This window comes from Zophobas morio, unplaced genomic scaffold (genome assembly GCF_036711695.1).
Source record: "Zophobas morio isolate AGI-343-1 ecotype UQ-CSIRO unplaced genomic scaffold, CSIRO_AGI_Zmor_V1 ptg000009l, whole genome shotgun sequence".
Lineage (NCBI taxonomy): Eukaryota > Metazoa > Arthropoda > Insecta > Coleoptera > Tenebrionidae > Zophobas > Zophobas morio.
The window spans coordinates 9,415,153-9,435,099 of NW_026972114.1; the positions used below are offsets into that span (position 1 = coordinate 9,415,153).

The 19,947-nt window shown below is 32.1% G+C and overlaps 1 protein-coding gene across 2 annotated transcripts in view; it reads right to left on the reverse strand.

Annotated features, from left to right (window-relative positions):
* The window catches only part of LOC135125827 (5-hydroxytryptamine receptor 1), a 307,214-nt gene extending 288,053 nt beyond the window's left edge, over positions 1-19,161 (reverse strand). For both annotated transcript variants that reach the window (XM_064051534.1, XM_064051533.1), the window contains exon 1: positions 18,752-19,161. The gene's annotated coding sequence lies outside the window, so the exon portion shown is untranslated. The remainder of the gene's footprint in view (positions 1-18,751) is intronic.
* Positions 19,162-19,947: the final 786 nt, after the last annotated feature.

A 19,947-nucleotide genomic window follows, 5' to 3' on the forward strand; every position in this document is an offset into this window, starting at 1 on the left:
TACGATAAGCTTTACTAGACACACTTCGGTGAACCTGCGCAGTAGAAATCACTGTCTTCTCGTCCGTGAGAGTATCGCTTCTTGTTCATTCTTCTACATATTCTTTAGTTTATTTTCGGCAGCCTGTCCTAAAATTACTATCAATACTGTTCAATATCAACTTACGACGGTTTTAAGACCCATGTCCCGTAATAGTCTATCTCTTTTACTGATCTCAGCCCAGGCAAATTTTAGGAAAAATCGCTGGTTGCATTTAGGGCAACAAATGGCGCTTAATTCAAACTTGCATGCCGTCTAGCGTTCCACTTTACGGTAATGCATAACTTCAATTTTCTTAAAATAGAGTACTAGCAGTTATTTTGAACTTGTTGTTAAAATCTAGCTGGGGTGGGATAGTTCTGAAACTAATTTGTCAAGAACCAAATCGTAAATTAACGTGTTCTTAGGGTGTCAAGAATTTATCTGAATAAAGTTATGCAACTCACATTACCAAGATCACACTTGTAAATCTAGTACAATGTAAATTTACAGCGCAATGAAACTTTCTCTTACTTTACGGCGCTTTCAGGTATCCGAAACCTCCCGTTTATGACCACTTTGTCCCATGCGTTAAAAAATTCGCACAAATTTAATTAAGAATGGTAAATTAAAAAACAAAATGTTTAGCATTATTAAAACAGAAAACCTACCTGATAAGCCTGTGGAACGGGATCAAAGTCTTTTATAATATTACACATATTTTTAAACTTATTTGTGAATAATTAAAACGAAAATGATTAAACTTTTGTGTTGATAGTGTTACTTATGTGTAATATTACGGAATTTTAATTTTCAGTAATGTTATATGGTGAAAATTCTGAATGATGAACTGAAACACTGAAAAACAACAGTAAACAGAAGCGCAACATTTTAATAGTACGTGTATGCAGAAAAACAGTTTACATTTGAATAATTATCCTCACCTTGTTTCAAAGCACTAAAAAAACCTTGAAAGCTCTTTGAGCTGCGTACTTATGTCATCACATACGAGTAGTTGCACATTCCAAGTGACCACCTGTTTTAAAGTATCAGATCATGTGCAAGGAGTAGTACTAATCCTACCACAACTACTTTTATTAGACACTTTTTGGTCTCTTCGAAAGCATATTTATCCGTTCTATCGCCTCTTTACAGGAGCAGCCCCATCGAAATCTTATAATATAACGCTGAACATCTAGTGACTATTACTATATACTTCCTGCAAAAGGCTTTCCACAAACTCGACACATACCTCTCAAAAGCCGCGTTGAAATCGACTCTGCTTCTAAGTGCTTCAGTGCACAGCTGTTCCCTTCATTATATAAATACTTAACTTTTCCTCTGCGGGTAGTTTCCATCGACGGCATTTCAATACTTACACTCTCACATAAGCATCGCTTCTCCAACTGATGACTGCACAAAACTGTGACAAATTTGTGCTACTTCACAGATACGATGAAGTTAAACCTTTTCCGTTTAACCAACCACGGGACGGGAAAGCCTAGGTGCAATCAACTGATAACCACAACAAAACCTCGGTGTACCGTCGAATGACAATCTGCTTGGGTGTCATCCGTTTAATGAGAAATTATGCCTACGATTGACCTAGTCTTTTTTTTAATGATGCATGTGTTATAAGTTGTAACCTTCAGCAACTCGGAAAGCAGTGGATAGGACATTATTAAACGAACCAAAATCTGAAAAAATGAATAACTTTCGGCGTCTACGAGATGCGGAAATAGTGAAGACTTGCAAAGAATTCAAGTAAGTAAATTCCATCACCTATCCACAAAAAATGTTATTGACCTTATTTGCCAGGATTTTTTTGTATAAACTTTATATCCCATCTGTAACACGTGTGTAACACTTTTATGTAGAAACTTTTTTCCATCCCTTGATAATAGGAACTAGAGAGACAAATAAACCCACAGGCGAACAAATTTTTCTCTGAATTATGCTATAAAAAACTTTAAGACAGGGACACTTGTTCTTAAACATAAACTTATCAATAAACTTTGTGACATTATTTGCGATTGTATTTTTATTTTTTCTAAACTAGAAAAAAATCATTACTAATAAACTGAGACTCGGCTTTTTATTCGTGTCTTTAATAAATACATCAAATTCTAACCTATTGTTACTTTTAATAATGTGACTATCGTTTCCCATTGTTAGTTACACTTCTGTTGGTATGAGAATCTGATGCTCTCCGGCTGATTGTTTAAATTGTCTACAGCTCTATGAATACAACTTTTGAATGTGTTCAACAAACAATAGATGTCATTACTTTTTGTATTTTGGTTAGTAGCTATGGTAGATTTTTTTTGTGGTTTTGATTATGTAAAGGTTCCTTTAATCTTTGAGGTTGTGTTAAATACTCTTCATGGACTATTGGCCTGAATTTATCTTAGCGAATCCCGTAGCAAATTCTGTATTGTGGAGTCTAAATGCGTGTTTGTCGGTAATACCCCGATAATAATGGAATGATCGAGTGTCTCTTTGGACTGTATGGATCTTTATTTTAATTTTCCTTTTTTTCCTACATAAACACTGATATATTGGATTTAAGTTGAAACTTCTTCACGAATTTTTATTTTGGAACCAAAATTATAGTACTAATACAAAATTTATATAAAAGGACAATAGATCTTTAAGAAAAAAATTACCAAATATTTTCACTAGTGACTTATTTTAAATTAACATATAAACCCTGTATGTTAAAAGGTAACGCAAAAACAACAATGCCACTACTATTTGGCACTTTCAAAATTTCATTCCTAAAATACGAGTATGTCCAGAGTGAAAAATTATTTAACTTCGTTGGCTCGGGTAGCACTCTCCATAAGCTTGATCATATTATATTCTCATCGCCTTAGAACTTGTTTGATATACAGACCAGAGCGCACTCAGGCCAATATCGACTCTAAGCGATTTATCTATAAGCCGACTTTCGTTAGGGCTGATCTGATATACGTCCACTACGAAGAATTAACCCATTTCGACCATCTGCTTGGAATTTACCGTTGTAAATTCCAATAAGTGAACAAAGTTCTTGAACATTTTAAAAATTTAATACATAATATTCCCGAATGACAAAATTTACATTTCAAAAATGTATTATCAAATGGTGAAACGCTCACCAAAATTTGTCACCAACAATGAAATGGCGTAATTTCCAAATTTTATATCCTCCGTTGACGGTTTATGAATACGTGTTGAGTTTAGACGTTAAGATTTTTGGAAATCAATTTTCTAATTTATAGTTATTGTAAGCATGTTAAATCGTTAATCAAAATTATTCGTTCATGCTCCCAGGAATTGATGATTTCATCTTACAATTTTGTCGAATAAATGTTTTTTAAATGTTAAAAAGTAGTATAGTCCTGAACTTGCAGTTTATAAACACGCTATTGAGATTTTTTGACTTCTCGATTTCTCGATTTTTCAATTATAGATGGCTCAATTTTTCGATATTTCAATTTTGGGCTTTATTAATTTTTCCATTTCTCAAATCCTCTTCAATTTTAGAATTTTTTCAAATTTTGACGTCTCTAAATTTTCAGCTTTTCGATTTCTGAACTAATCTTCTTTTTATTTGCCGAATTTTCGACTTCCCAGTCTTAGTTTTGTGATTTTTCAATATTTCGGGTTTTCGACTCTTGAATTTTTTAATTTCTGGAGTTTGTACTTTTTGAATTTTCAATTTTTCGCTAAGCTTTATATTTTTCAATTTTTCGACTGTTTTATACTTCGATTATTCAATTTTTCAATTGCTAAAATTCTAGGTTTTTCGATTTCTCGAGTTCTTCTATGTTTCAATTTTTCAATTGTCTGGATTTTTTAATTTTCGATTTTTCCAATTTTTTGACTTTTCGATTTATTGAATTCAGATGTTTCGATGTTCTGATCGTTCAATTTCTCGATATATTAATATTTCGATTTTTAACTTTTCTTCTGAGCTTTCGACTCCTCAGTTTTTGAATTTTCGATGTTTCTATTTTTGGATTTCTCGGTTTTTCGATTTTTTACTTTCGGGCCTTCCAACTTTTCCACTTTCCAATTTTTTGATGTTTCGATTTTCAGTTATCCGATTTTTACATTTTTCACTTTTTTTAAATTCTGGAGTTTCGATTTCTCGATTTGTCGATTTTTCATTTTTTCGAATTTTAAAATTTAGATCTTCGCTTTTTTTTTATTTTTCCGATATTTTAATTGTTCAATGTTTTAAAGTTTTGATTTTTCGATTTCTCGATTTTTTGAATTTTCGGTTCTTCAGTATTTCCGTTTTTCCATGTTTCAACTTCAATTTTCCGGTTTCTCAGTTAATCTATTTTTGGATAATCCCATTTCGCACCTTCTCGAAGTTTCGATTTTTCAGTTCTTCAATTCTTCGATTTTTCGATTTTTCGACTTTGCTTTTTTGGTTTTTGGATTTCTCAATTTTCCAGTTTTTTAAGTTCTTATTCTTTGGATATTTCTTTCAATTTTGGGATTCTCCAGTGTTTTGATTACTTGACTTTTTGATTTTTCGACTTCTGAATTTTTCGGTTTTTTATTTTTTGAATTTTCAGTTTTTTGTTTTTTAAACTTTAGATTTTTCAATTTTTCGACTGCTTTATATTTCAATTTCTCAAATTTTCAACTTTTCGATATTTTAGTTTTTCAGTTTTTAAAATTATAGATTTCTCAATTTCTCGAGTTTTCAGTTCTTCTCTATTTTAATTTTTCAAATTTCCGAATTTTTAAATTTCCGATTTTTAATTTTTTGATATCGTAATTTATCGAGATGCGGATGTTTGGATGTTTTAATTGTTCAATCTCTCGATTTATCAATTCAATTTTTCAATTTTTCGGCTTCTCGACTTTTCGACTCCTCGATTTCTCGATCTTTTGATTTTTCAGTTTTTCTATTTTTAAATTTTAGATTTTAGAATTTTTATTTTTTTGATTTTTTGATGTTTCGATTTCTCCAATTTTCAATTTTACGATATTTTAATTTTTCAATGTTTTAAATTTCAGATTTTTCGATTTTCCGAATTTTAGCATTTCTGAATTTTCAGTTTTCCGATTTCTCAATTAATCTGTTTTTTGCTTTTCCCATTGCTCAACTTCCCAAAGTTTCAATCTTTCAGTTCTTCAGTTCTTCAATTCTTCGATTGTTCCGGTTTTTGATTTTTCAATTTTTCGATTTTTTAAGTTTGCCATTTTTCGACTTTGCTTTTTTGACTTTTCGATTTCCCAATTTTTCATTATTTGAATTTCCCAATTTATGGATACTTCGTTCAATTTTGCGATTTTTCAGTTTTTCGATTCGTCAATTTTTTTTCTATTTTTGAATTTTTCGATAGTTTGCTTTTGGAATGTTTTAATATTTCGACTTTTCAATTTTTGAGTTCTGGATTTGTCGATTTCTTGACTTTTTGCTTTTTGGACTTTCAATTTTTCGTTTTTAAAACTTTATATTTTTCAATTTGTCGACTGTTTTATACTTCGATATCCCGATTTTTCATCTTTTCGAAATTTTAACTTTGCAATTTTTAAAATTTTAGGTTTTTCGATTTGAGTTTTCGGTTCTTCTACATTTCGATTTTTCAATTATCCGATTGTTCAATTTACGACTAAAGAATCAATTCTTGGTTAAACAAAAAAATAGTTGCATGTCTAAATCGAGTGAAACGTGTAATAAGATGTAATGTTTGTAATATAGGGTGATTTCGAAATATGTGCAATAAAAAAATAGGGAATAGTTCACAATCTAATTTATTGCACTGTGTAATTCAAATATAAATTGTTATGCACGCCACTGGTAGTGTTTCTTGAACTACCATAATTACTATTCAATGATTAGCATAGAACGAGTAGGGTTAAGCACCAAAAAACTGGATCACTGATAAGCAAAGCGCAAAAGCACGATAAAGGCCAGTCATATATCAGTTGGTTGCCGTCACTGTTGGGTTAACGTCTTTGACAATGGTGAATTTTTCCGATTCAGAGCGTGTCGATATGGTAAAGCTTTATGGTGTGGCTGATGGAAACGTAGGTTGGACATTTAGATCAGTGGTACAGTATCTTTGAGATCATGACTCAAACTCAACAAACTCAACTAAAGAATAGCAAGCCGAAGAACAAATTTTGGAACGCGTCGAAGAAAAGCCCGACATCAGCATTCGCTGACTTTTACATCGTTTTCATTCGAACGTTGGTTCATGGAGATTTACCCCCTTCGACTTTTAATTTGTTTTTTCTATATTTCCACATTACTTCGGTACGTGATGCCGGGGTTACAATTATTGCATATATTTTGAAATCAGCCTATGTACGTAGATACCGAAGGTGTCGAACGAAAACTCGGTAACTGGCGAAAATTCGAAACAGAGTTACAATTATTTAATCAATTTTTGCGTGGTAAGGTTAATCCACAAAGTAAAACACTAATAAAAGGAAACTCAAATAACTAGGGATATTTGCTTATAGTTCGTAGGAAGGGTAAAATTGATTGTGTTAAGTCATGGTGCTGAATAAATGTAGTTTTTCAAATTTTCGTCACTTATCGGATTTCGTTCTATATCTCCGTTATAAGTATCTTTCGTTCAAATACTGAATTGGACTTGGTATTAAATAAGGTTGATATAAACTTGACAGAATCAGTCAGAAATTTTAAATTTGCTTTTAATTTCATTTCTGATTTTTTTTGTCTAATTGATTCTATAATGGTTCCAACAAAAATATTTCTTAAAAAAAGATAATGTGATCCTTATTGTGTGTTCTAAATTACTGTTATTAACTGAAAGGTCAAATGACCAATTTAATAATTCAGGAAATATTGAATATGCAAGCGTAAATTGCCATATATTATTTTAATAAATAATAATTCACAATTCCCAAAATAACCTTGCAAACATTACTGGAGAAAAGAATGGCACCTCTGCTGTGGATTTCAGGTCCAATTTTGCTAGACACCACGAATACAAAGTAAACTTCGTATTCCATATAGTTCTCATATTGCATCGTAAATATTTTAAAATACACCCGGTTTGGCTCTTTGATTCTTTTTATACACGCTTCGCTTCTCAGCGTCTGTTGATCTAGAATGTGCAATAATGTTAACTCTCCAAGGAGCGAATGTATTTTTTTTACCTTTTAGTATTTGTAAACTGAAAATACTTGCATTCACAATCCACTACAGGGACGTAATCTTTCATCCTTAAGTAGCTGTCGGTACCCGCCCCCAATTTCGCACAGAAAAGAATTTTAATAGCCATGATACAAAGTCTGAATGCAATTAATTTTTTTTCTTTCATTCTCATTACGAACGTTTATTGCTGTCCTTCATCGTACATCTACACGAAAGTTATTATTAAACGTAATTTGCTACAGTGTTCGAATGATGAGACCTCAATAACTCCAAGTAGAAACCGATTAGAAAAAAGCAACAGATAAATTATTGATTGGGTTAGTTTTATTTAGCCCTACAGATACGCCGATTGATCTAATGCGTTTTTTATAGCACCTACACTTTATGAGATTTGTCCATTTTTAGTCTAAACTAATAATAATGACACACTAACATCAATAATTCATATCGTCACTTGTAATTTTATCGACACAATTACACCCGATTGGTCATCTGCTGCCTTCTATTCAACAAAAAACGCGCCATCATCGAGTTTTCTGTAAAACCCGCTTTGTTTCGAAGAGTGCATTGTATTGACAGGAAACGATGAATTATCGGCCATGGCAGGAAGTCATTCGTCCATTAAATCCACAGTCAATTATTTCATTACTGCCAACTGCTGCACTCTTTCAGAAATGCACACTGCAACCCGATGAAATTCCAAATACAAGATGAAAGTCAATTTTGCGCAAGTGCTTTCCCTGTCGCCGGCTCGAATCCTTCCTGAAATAGGAAACGTTTTTTTCTGTTTTATCCTTTCGGCTTCCTTTATCCAATACTATATTGACATAAATAATTCCGCAGGAAAAGGCGACATGGGATCGTGAAAAAATTTCGCGCCAATTTAAAGAGAAGTCATTGGTTGGAACTGATCACGTTCAAGGTCAGAGAGTTAGTATGACCTTCAAGGACACGTGGTCAATTATTCACCTGTTCGGGTGCGATGTTTACAGGACCGTCTTCAGAGACTAAGCGCAAAATCGCGAACTTCAAAATATTGTACTTTTTAATTATTTTTTTGTTCATACTTTTTATTTACGTACAAATGCAACATGTAAAAAATGTAATTAACCTTTTAAGAAATATACACGACCATGAGAAACAATGAAAACGAGTTTTAGATGTCATTGGGAGATTTTGTCATGGCAGATGCGCTTCAGATTTAAAAGAAACTTTGTTATTTGTCTACCTTTTTTCTGGTATTAAACTCATTTTATTATTGTAATTCCGGACTTCAAAGAAATTTCATTCTTTGCAAAGCTGTCACTTAAACGTCATTTTTAGTCAGGGATGCTCAAAATCGGAATGTTAATTCAATCGGTGCCTACGACCGTTTATATTTTAACGCAATTTCCCAAAAATTGAATTTTAAACATTTTAAAATGTTTCAGGAACTTAAATGGTTTATTCCCAAGCATTTTGTATACAATATTTAGATCCTGTTGAGTAAGTCTTTAAAAATTTACATCCAAATTTTCGGAACTTAATGTTTAAAAGAGGTTTCTTGACAGATAATATGTCTAACAATGTCGTAGTATGCTGTATTAAATTACATAGATCCGTTCTAATTATATCAATTTAATTTATACAAAGTTATTTGAGGTACTTCCAAATGCCCTTAGACGGTTTTGAAAATTAATGCTATGACTTGTGATGGAGAGTTTAAAAGATGTTTGAATTATTGGAAAAATATATGGTTCGCAATACTGAAAGACAAAGAAAGTAAACATATAAAAAAGATTGGTTCAAATTGGCTACCATCACAGCCACCTGAACATTATCAAAAGCCTTAAAAATGATACCGCTAACAGAAAGTTATTGAATTGTACCGTGCGAATATGAAGGTATCCATGACAACAAATTAGCGTTTATGCCGTATGCTTCTAATTTGATTAACAACAACCTACCGGAGCTCTCTCAAAGGCCTAGCCAGAATAGACGGAATATATATGATAATTTTTATCTACAATACATGAAGTAATAATATAGAATGAAGCTGATTTTAGAACTCCGCTAGACAAAACCGTGTTGTTGTAGACAAATTTAAACTTGTTTTCCGCTCTTGTAATGATTTTTTTTTCTACTCCCATGCTTATAGTAGACGCATTAGATCTGTATTATAAGAAGAACCAATAGAAATGCAGCTTACGCCCATAATAAAATAATACCAACGATTGCCATGCACATCTGAGAAACAAAAAAAATTGTCAATCTGACAGTTACGATAACATTGTCCAAATTTGTTCTATTAAAATCAATAAAATCAGTGAAAATGTTTCTTGATAAAAGAAGTAGTGAAAACACCACCTGAAATTACGGAACAAGCCAACAAGACGACAAACGACTTATTTCCGTCAAAATCCCGGAAGACGTATAAAAACTTTTATTCCCAATTTATGGATTGGAGAAAGGAAAACAAAGTTACCAACTTTTCAAAAAATGTTATAACTGTGTATTTCGATCAATTATCCAAAAAGTTAGAATCAACAAGCTTACGGACTCATTTATTACTCAATTTTAAAATATACTTTATCAATTAAAAAGAAAAACTGACGGGCATGTGGCCAAAAAGGCTAAAACGTTGTCAACAAATGAGATAAAGCAATTTATTGGAAAAGCCCCTGATAATAAATACTCCTATTTATTAAGGTCACACGAATTTTGGGTATTATGGGAGCTTGCAGAACAAATGAACTGAACAAGTTAGATTTACGGGACCTAAATGATTTTGAATAATTGTATGAAATAACATAGTCCTATACATGTAGGTTATGATTCCGTATTAAATTTTTACCCGAAACGTCCAAATTTTTGGAAACAAATTAAAATTACAAAACAACATTTTAGAATTTAATTTTGAATCTGCCAAACCGAATGCTTTGAAATCTTGCAGTTGTTTTAAAGTTATCATAAGCATGGTAAATTTTTAATCAAACTGTATTTGCTCATCCACCCTAAAAAATTGATGACGTCACCCCAAAATTTTGCTGCATAAGTCCTATCTAAAATGTACAAGATATGATGAGTCTGTACTTGTGATTTATCATTCCATTCATATTTTTTTGATTTGCTTAACAGGTGGTTCAAAAAAATTAATGAATGAGTCAATTTATTTTATTGGTTAAATCAGGAACAGCTCACTACATTTGCCTGAAAATTTGGAAATACAACACTGCGATTATTAGTATTACATTGCACCAATCCAATTTGATAGACACAAAATTTTGTAGAGTAAAAACTCGTTTGAAACAAGGTGTGCATTTGTTTTGTTGCGCTGACTAGGTTCCGTGAATGTGGTATAGACAATATATATAATCAACCAATTGGAAACTGCACCATCAAACATTAAAATAAAATACAATGCTTTATATAATAAACGGAAGTCGAAGCAATAAAAAAGTCTGGACGACCATCGGTATTGTTTGCAATTTCTCTGTTTGACTCTCATGTATAGAGTCTCAAGAAGTGTTACCGCTTGTTGTCTTAAATTAAAAATGCTTATACATAAATGATTTTCAGTCGCTTCTGCTAAAACACGTGACATATGTGAGTAAACTGTTTCGTTATTTCATTGATTACTAACTGACCCGGCAAACGTTATTTTGCCATATACATTATTTCTAATGACTATTTCGGTAATTAAATAAACAATTACATTAAAATAAGTAAATTATAATTAAATTAAGTCCGGTCAAAATATGTATTTTGTTTAGAGACATATTTTTATCCGCTGTATACGACGGAAATAAGCACAGGTTCGTTATCATGGGCAAATTTCTTATACGACTATTCATTTCTGGAATCGATTTGCCCAATATTAAATTTTGTTCAAAAATTGAGGAGGCGCCGAGAGGATAACTAAAAATTGTTTATTATTAGAAATATTAAAAATTTCTATGTTAATCTGATTACTTTAAAGACATGTGGTGCTATTGATTTCTATACAAAAAAACGAAATTGGTTCTAATTTTCATCATTTTTCGAACCAATTTTGTAAAGTTTAAAAAAATAAACACAGATTCATGATCCTGCTAAAATTTTCGGTAAGTCTAATAATTTTTTCAGTCGATTTAACCGCCCCACCCCTTGGTCTGACAAAGAATGAAAAATTCATCACAAACGCGATTGGGGCGGGCGGGTGGGGCTTATTTTTTGTTTTTTTTTTTTCTTAATATTCACAGTTTTCTTTCAATAACACGACATATATAATACAATTTTTTACCAGAGAAAGAAGGATTTTGTAATTAAGTTCCGCCCTCCTGCTCACGACGAATAAAAAAAAAGGACGGGTGGACGGGGTTAATATTTTGCCTTTTTTTCTTAATATACGAACGTAGTTTTCTATTCACGACAAGAAACTGAAAACAAATCATAAACCCCGCCCACCCACCCGGTCTCTGTTGTAGTGATTTTTCTTTGTTCGTCGTGCTTAATTGCAAACTCCTTGGTAGTTTTTCCAAACATGGTCTTAAGTAATCATCTGCAAAAATCATATTTTCTGACAAAAATATACCATTTTACACATTTTTAAGTTTTTGTTGTGAAAAGAAGGCTACATATATTAAAAAAAGGCAAAATATAATAATATAATACATAAAAATTCATCTGTAGACGAAAGTAAAGATACTAATATCGTTATTAAAAAATGGGGGTTGGTGGTAGAAGCGTGACAGTGTAGGGTTATATGTATTTTTTGATGCCAAATATTAAAAAACTAAAAAAAAGTCCAAAAATTAATAAAAAAATGCCATATCACTTAGGGGTATAAAAAATAGTTTACGACCTATTCACAGACCTACCGAATATACACAAAAAAAATTGGTCAAGCCGTTTCGGAGGAGTTTGATTACAAACACTGTGACACGAAAATTTCATAAATCAATATTCAAGACGACTCAATTCATTTTCCAGAAAATTTGGGAATACAGTACTTTTATTTTTAGTATTACACTACATCTATCCAAACTGATATACATGTCCTTGCAAAAATGTTGACGACGTCATCGCATTTTTTTTAAATGCCCCGCTACAAAAATGTAATCAGAAAAAAAACATAATAGACATGCAATCGTCACGTTTCCGACAGTGAGGGAAGTACTGGCTAAACTCTTTAGACCATTTTTTTTATATTCGCTTATACAAGGTGCCTCAAAAAAATTAAAGACTCGGTCAATTTATTTTATTGTTTAAATCAAGAATTCCAAAACTGAATATTCTGAAATCTTGCAGACGTTTTGAAGTTATTGTAAGCATGGTAACTTTTTTAGTAAAATGTATCTGTTTATCAACCCCAAAAAATTGATGACCTCATCTCAAAACTTTGCCGAATAAATCCTATCTAAGAAGTGCAAGGTATGGTAATTGCAATCATATTTTTTAGATTTGATCATACAAGGTGACCCAAAAAAATTAATTAATCGATCAATTTATTTTATTGAATAAATCAAGAATTGCAAAACTCAATGCTTTGACATTTTAAAGTCATTGTAAGCATGGTAAATTGTTAATGAAAATAAATCTGTTTATTCCTCCCGAAAAATTTTGCCGAATAAATTCTGCCCAAAATGTGCAAAATATGATGATGTTTTACTTGTGTTTCATCACTGCATTCATATTTTTTATTGATCAAATTAAAAATAATTCACCCCATTTTTCCGAACATGTGAAAATACAAACATGTTTATAGATTACTACTTAATAGTTTTGGTCCTCTGTTTTGAGGGGACGAACTCGATCAAATCAAACTAATTTCTACATGACATTCTTCCGACGTATAAACATAAACACTTTCAAGTTGTTTTTCTTATGGAGGGTAACCTAAGGACGTACAGTAATTGAATCCATCGGGCAATTTGGTATTTCCATATTTTCTCGATATTTCATAACCCAGACAAGACCATAGCTAGGAGAGGCTAGGGGATGCTGAGCCTCCCCTAGATTTAGACAAGTTATAATTAACCTAATGTGAATTACAACATCGAAAATCAAAATAAAATGTAATGTTTTATTCAATAAGCGAAAGTCAGAGCAATAAAAGTCTGGATCGTCGGCATTGTGATCCGGTTATTGCATGCACTTCGTAGTATCTTTTAGTTTAGTTTCTGTTTCACTGTCACATCTACAGGTTAGACGTGATTAAATTGCGTTGTTAATTTAGTGATTATAAATCACTATTCAAGAATAACAATAATACAATACTTTTATTATTAGTATTACAATGCATCTATCCAAACTAGTATATACGTCCTTGCAAAAATGTGAAACATTAGATACATATTTTTATTTTATCTTATAATGGTTGCCATAAAAAACAATACATTTCGCAAAATCAAATCTTTTGGTTTTTCGAAAGAGCTGGATATGACAAACTGTATTTTATGGGCGAGGAAAGTTCTGTCGAAGTAATCTTCAAGTCAACAGTAAATGTACCATCCAAACGTAGGAATAAATAAATTTAGATACGTGGGAAAAAAATTGCTACTTTCTTAAATCTTCCAAATTCCAATTTATACACTGGACACTGCTTTCGTCGCAGTTCTGCAACAATACTAATTGACCCCGGTGGTGATATAACTTCATTAAAACGTAACGGTGGACGGAAGTCGCTGATACATACATTGATTAATTAAATCAAAATAAAGTAAACGTGGGGAATCAAATTTTGAACCCATTTTTTCAACGTCAACGATATCTAATCATAGTATTAGAAAAATACCCATGCAATTGCTCTTTAAAAATTGTATGATTCAGACTGTCATTACTTACCAAAAAGAATAATATTTCTTTGTTACTGCTAAACTTCAAATATTTTGATATTTTTTTCATTATTGTAACTGGTTGCAGAAAAAATAGTGTATACAATTTTATTTTATGGCTATTATAACACTCGCATTCATTACAACGTTTGTCAAGGATCGTGTATTGTAAAAAAAAACGATTTTACTAAAAAACTGCCGCTAAATCCAGATTCAAAAATCTTGTTGCTCAGTGTTATTAATTCCAGAACCTGACAAATGCAAGAGATTGGACAAATTGTAAGATAATGAGAAGTGTCCGCCTTGTCCTCTGTTTTAAAATTACGTGTCATTGAAAGAACTTCCATTAATTACAGCATAAACCTACGTTCACAGATTTTAGAGATAATAGAGTTAAGGGTCGAATAAGTGCATTCTTTCAAGAAAAAATTGTAGCGCCACGCAAAAGAGATTTTTTTAACCAATAATTTGACCCGTCAATGTCGTATTCTTTACATACTGACTAAAGATTCATTTTTCAGCAAAAGTATCGTTCTGGTCATTTTGCAAAATAAGTTATATATAAATTACCCATATTCTTCACTTCACTTCACTTTCCTGAAATTAACAAGATGGTCAAATTTTGTCCGGTTATTGTTGCCAGACCAAACTTAAACTAATTCAACTTGGAGTTGAATCCGAAAAGTTGAAGCATAATTGTTGAGTCGTATTAACTTAATATCAAAAAGCTACATTAAAAAATAAAATGTTGTTGTGCAAACAGGTGAAAACTGCGATTCTAATATATTTTCCGCTTTTGTTCTACTGATTTATTCAAGCACCGTTCGAGCAATTCTTCGTAAGGTTTTTCACAAATAGAAGACTTACAGTAGCGTTCACAACTGCTTTCAGCGTCAACAACACGTTTTTTTAATAGGTTTGCGTTCATTCTTAAAGAAATTCGATATCATTCGTCTTATTTACTACTGTTACGTTAGTTATTGATTAGTTAGTTTTTAAATACTTTTAAATAAACCTCGCAGTTATAAATATATAAATTATTGAGTGAATTGTCTTGCTAATATTTAATTCTGAATGCATTGTGGTGTTGAGAGCGTCATTATTTATTGCAGAGAGGAAAAGCTTGTTGTTGTGCATCTGAGTGCACACAAATTGAAGCCGGCCCTGCTGTTTGTTTTTTATTTATGGGACGGAGGGTCGTTTCGATTCCCGTAAAGTACATTCGCGAATCATCCATCATTCGTTTTGTTGAGAAAGTCGAAAATATCTCCCCGCTGAATTGCAACAATGTTTATTTTCGTCATATTTTAAAAGTTGAGAGTTCGGAATATCTTTTTTGTGCTTTTAAACGAGAGTTGATGCACGATATGGAGATTGGTTTTTTCTGGATTTTAATGAAAATGGGCGGGCTGAAAGGATTATGAGAAATGAGAAAAGGCGATATAATGTGAAAGTAAAATCACATGTGCTGAGTGCATCAAGATTATGGATGAGTGCTCATCACGAGTGCAATAAAAGCCTGAGAGGTGATTAACACAGAAAATGGGTCCAGCGATGAGGACGCGAAGAGGCGGAAATGAACAAACAACGTAAAAGCAACGTGAAAAGGGTGTGATAATTCACCACCAAATGAAACAAAAAAAACTAAAAAAATTGAAATTCTCTTAATAAGGTGGTCAAAGTTCTTACAGTTTTTGTGAACACAAAAATATATTGGGATTTTTAACTACACATAGAAAACATCGCACCTCAGCGCAAACTTTTTACAGAAAAATTATATAATAATTGGATATTTGGGTATGTTATGTAATAACTACGTGAATTTTAGTATCTTGGCGAAAGTTCGAAGAAGTTTGAACGCAGGTCGTGAAATTCGTCTAGACAAACTTAGTTTTTGTTTGGAGCAACCCTTAAGTGGAAATCTGGACCTAAGGGTAGATTATTAACCACCACTAAAGGAGCAGTTTCCGTTACAATTTCAAGAGGGATTTACCAAAAAAAATGTCAAACTGATAATAACAATTTTTTATCATGGTGAGTAGATCAAATTTTGATTAGATTACCACAGTCTTCACGATAATGCTAAATTAGATCTAACATTTGAGATTAATTTTGGGAGACCATGTTTTTAAAAAAACATTTCATAGGTAGAGAGAGAAAACCGGGAATCCTGTATTTTTGTATTCTATGACCTGAAACAATCACTTAGCCCCGGTGTAACAGTTTTACTATAGCCATTATAAATTCGAGTAATATACTTTATTGTGGTTTTTAAGATTAATGTCATTACCTTATTAGGTGTAAAAGGCTGCACGATTCTTTTTATTTATTTCATTTTTTCATACCACTTTTTAGATCGGAATCAAGTACAACTACAGTTTTATTTTAGAACTTTCAGGAACAAAATGCTTTACAGGAATTTGTGTTTACATTTTTTATGTTTCTCAGTCCGACAATATTCTTTATCAAATAATGTACAGGCGGATTACACTTACATAAAAAAAAATCAAAAGGTGTGGAAGTCTTAAAAAAAACACCATGTACAGCATTTCCGGTTAAAATAAAGGTTACATTTTCGGCACATTTCAAGTTTAATCGAAAAGATATCCAAGCAAAGCTCAATTTTGTGTAAATGGAAACCGATAAATATGTAACGAGTACACACCGTTCAATTATCGGCATTTAAATTGGTCGGAACAACGAAAAAGCTTTAGAGAATTTTGTTTTAATTTATTTGAAATTAGCAGTGGTATTTTCTCTGAATTTTCAGCTATACATCAGAATTAAAAATTTGTTTTTGACGTGCCAGATTTATCGTAACTGTTTTTGTTTCTGTTTTTTTGTGGTTGATTTTATTATTACTTTTTTAATTTGTATATGCATAACATCAATTCCGTTCGCATGCAAAATCCATCATATGTCTGATTCAATTTTCAATTATTTTATAATTTGGTTGTTTCACCATTTTTATTGATGGTTTTACCGAAGCTCTGAAGTTTTAAATCTCTTTTGTAAAGAACAACAGATTTGCTTCAAATAAAAATTGCAGTTACGATTTACTATTTGACTAAACACGCAGGATTTTCAAACATGTTAGAACAAGAAAGATTTTCAAATTCTTAAATGATAAGATAAGTAGATTAAAGTTTAGCTTATCTTAATTAATAATTGTAACAAATTCTTATTCAATGTGCTTAATTTATTCAACTTCAACCTGAGCATGACCAAGAAAGCCGAAACTGGTTATCGAATTAAAGAAAAGAAGACGTTTAGTGTTTAAAAAAGATAAATTAAAATTTTAACAAGACAGTGGTGCATTTTTAAATTCACGAATCCAAGTTCGAGAAAAATCATTAAAAAAATTCCTTACGTCAATCTGACGTTCACTTACAAAAACAAAATATTGATGTAGAAAGACAAATTAAAAAATGTGTAATATTATAAAATAAAGACAATACAGCTATGATATTTTCAAAATTATTTTGAACACTGAATTAAATATACCTAGTCAAATATCTAAAAGAAAAATTTAAAATTGAAGGCCTGTATCTTCTACATCTTGGGACAAGGTTTTTTAAAATTATTTTTTCTTTGGTCAATATACAGTCCTCAACAACGTTCCATAGAGTTAGAGCGTCATTTTTTAATTATCTCGTATACAATAAAATTTTATAACTCACCACTATCTTCAAGTTGATTTGTTGTCTACCACAAAGATTTTCTAAATGTAAATATAGGAGGATATAGTGGCAAATGTTTCTAAAAAAAGTACACACGTAAGAGTTAATTTAAATTCACATTGAAGAATTATGTACATGTACATGTATGTATTGATAAAAAATTTGTGTTGATTTATACTTTCAAAAGATAATTAAAGAACCCTCCAAATCATTTTACATTAACTGTAAAATTTGTAGAAATTTAAAGATTTGAAAATGTAATAATGTATATTCAAAGCACTTCAAACGACTTTAAGCAGCGGCGTCGACCAACTAAAAGTTATAAAAATAAAATAATTAAATTCATTAGTGGCAGGCAGTGGAAACTTAAATGCAGGGGAAATAACAGAAATGAACTTAATTAAGGATGTAGTACTTTGTATTTTGAACTTAATCAGAAACCTTACACTTTGTATTTTAAAATTAGTTATACTTGAAATTACTTGTCACACCTGCTAACATCTAGAACAGGATGAACTCCGTGACCTAGTCACAAGCAGGGATAATTTCACTTTCCGCTATAAAAATAAAAACGCACTTCAGTTCAACGTTCCAAACCAATCCAAAAATACGAAATTCGTTTGTCATCTTCGACCAATTGATTTATGGCACGTCGACACTAACTAATAATTACCGTTCCATTTACACATTGAAATCAACCGATTGAAACAAAGTACACACCGCACACCCATTAAAGGTAAAAACTCAATAATTTGTTTACACTCTTCGTTTGTTGTTTGAACGTTTTTTTCTCACCAGACCGATAATCAACATACAAATGAAACACACAATTACCGCCGTAAATAAAAAAAAGACAATCTATTAATAGCTCGAGCTCAACACAACTACTCGTACACTAGATGGCGCTAACATAACCTCAACATTGTAGGTGGCGCTGCCTTAACCTCAAAAATCCCAAACACCGCTGAATAATAGGGTAAATATTTGCGGTTTATGTATAAAAACAGTGCGGTTTTGTTGGGAAATTCATACGAAATTAATTTATCGCCTCTTATCAATGTTTTTTAACTAAATATTTTGTCTGACAGTGATGAAGGTCGCGAATAAAGTTCCATGCTACTTACAATGCGATGCATCCGACTGCTCAACCACCGGTTGTACATCGAATTGCTCCCTTTGTTATGACGAGTTAACGACGGCCTACAAATCCATGCTTACAGAACGTCAAAACACATCACATTCACTAAATTTGTTGTGATAGTAACGTTACTTTGGCAACCTTTATTTCCCAGAACTGTCTGAAATGAATGGACGTCTCACTTTTTGTGTTAGTGTTTACTCAACTTCCTTATTATTATAATTCATCAACACAGACCACATTATCGTTTGTTTAATGGTCCAGTTATTAAAACGGTCACTTTTTTTTGAAAATCGCGCCACTTCAGTTCCCCCAAAAATCCCGAAAAAATTCCGCTACTCAGAACGGGAAAACAGAACGATGAGCGGGGGAAACGCAGTTGGCCATGCTCGCGAAACGGACGCCGGCAGTCAACTGTTCGTCCGTCGCCTCCTTCTGCCATGTTTTCGTGTTGGCCTGCGCGATTTTCGCCACTGAAATATTAAGATTAAATGCAATGGCAGGGGTTGTTGTGTTTATATAAATTTAAATTAACACATATATGATTAATTACCCCGATCGACCTTTCGGAAGCTGGGGGTGGGATGTGTCGGCGCGATTCGCGCTTTTTCATATCACTAATTATCGAGTAGTGCTTTTTGTTTGTTCTTTTCATTTATTCTGTATAAGAGAATTGGTGATTTTGGGGGTGCGTCATTTTTCAAGAGTAATTCGACTTTTTTAATGTAGAAGAATTTTTTGGCGGGATTGGGAAAACGCTGTATCGGTGTGTAGGTAGAGGATTTTTGGCACTTGGAGATGAAATAGAGCAGAACTGGGTGTTGGGTTATTTTTAGGTGTTGCATAATCTGCAGCTACTGATAAGCATGTTTGATCAGTTTACGGGATGGGGTAATCAAGCAGGCTTTGTTTTGATTAGAGTATCGGCAAATTATCTGCGATTACTGATTACTGAAAATGCTATGCAAATGTTGGAATGATGGGATGAAAATATTGGGACAAGCAATGTTAATTCAAGGATCTGATTGTAATGATAATTAATATCAATTTGCAAACAAAAAGTGATAGAAAATTCTCGTTCTCAGAATTATAGAACAGCACTTACGATGCCCTGAAATTTAGTAGGCAACTGAAAAACATGTTCTGACAAATTATAAAATTATGAGCTCGGAAAACTAAAAC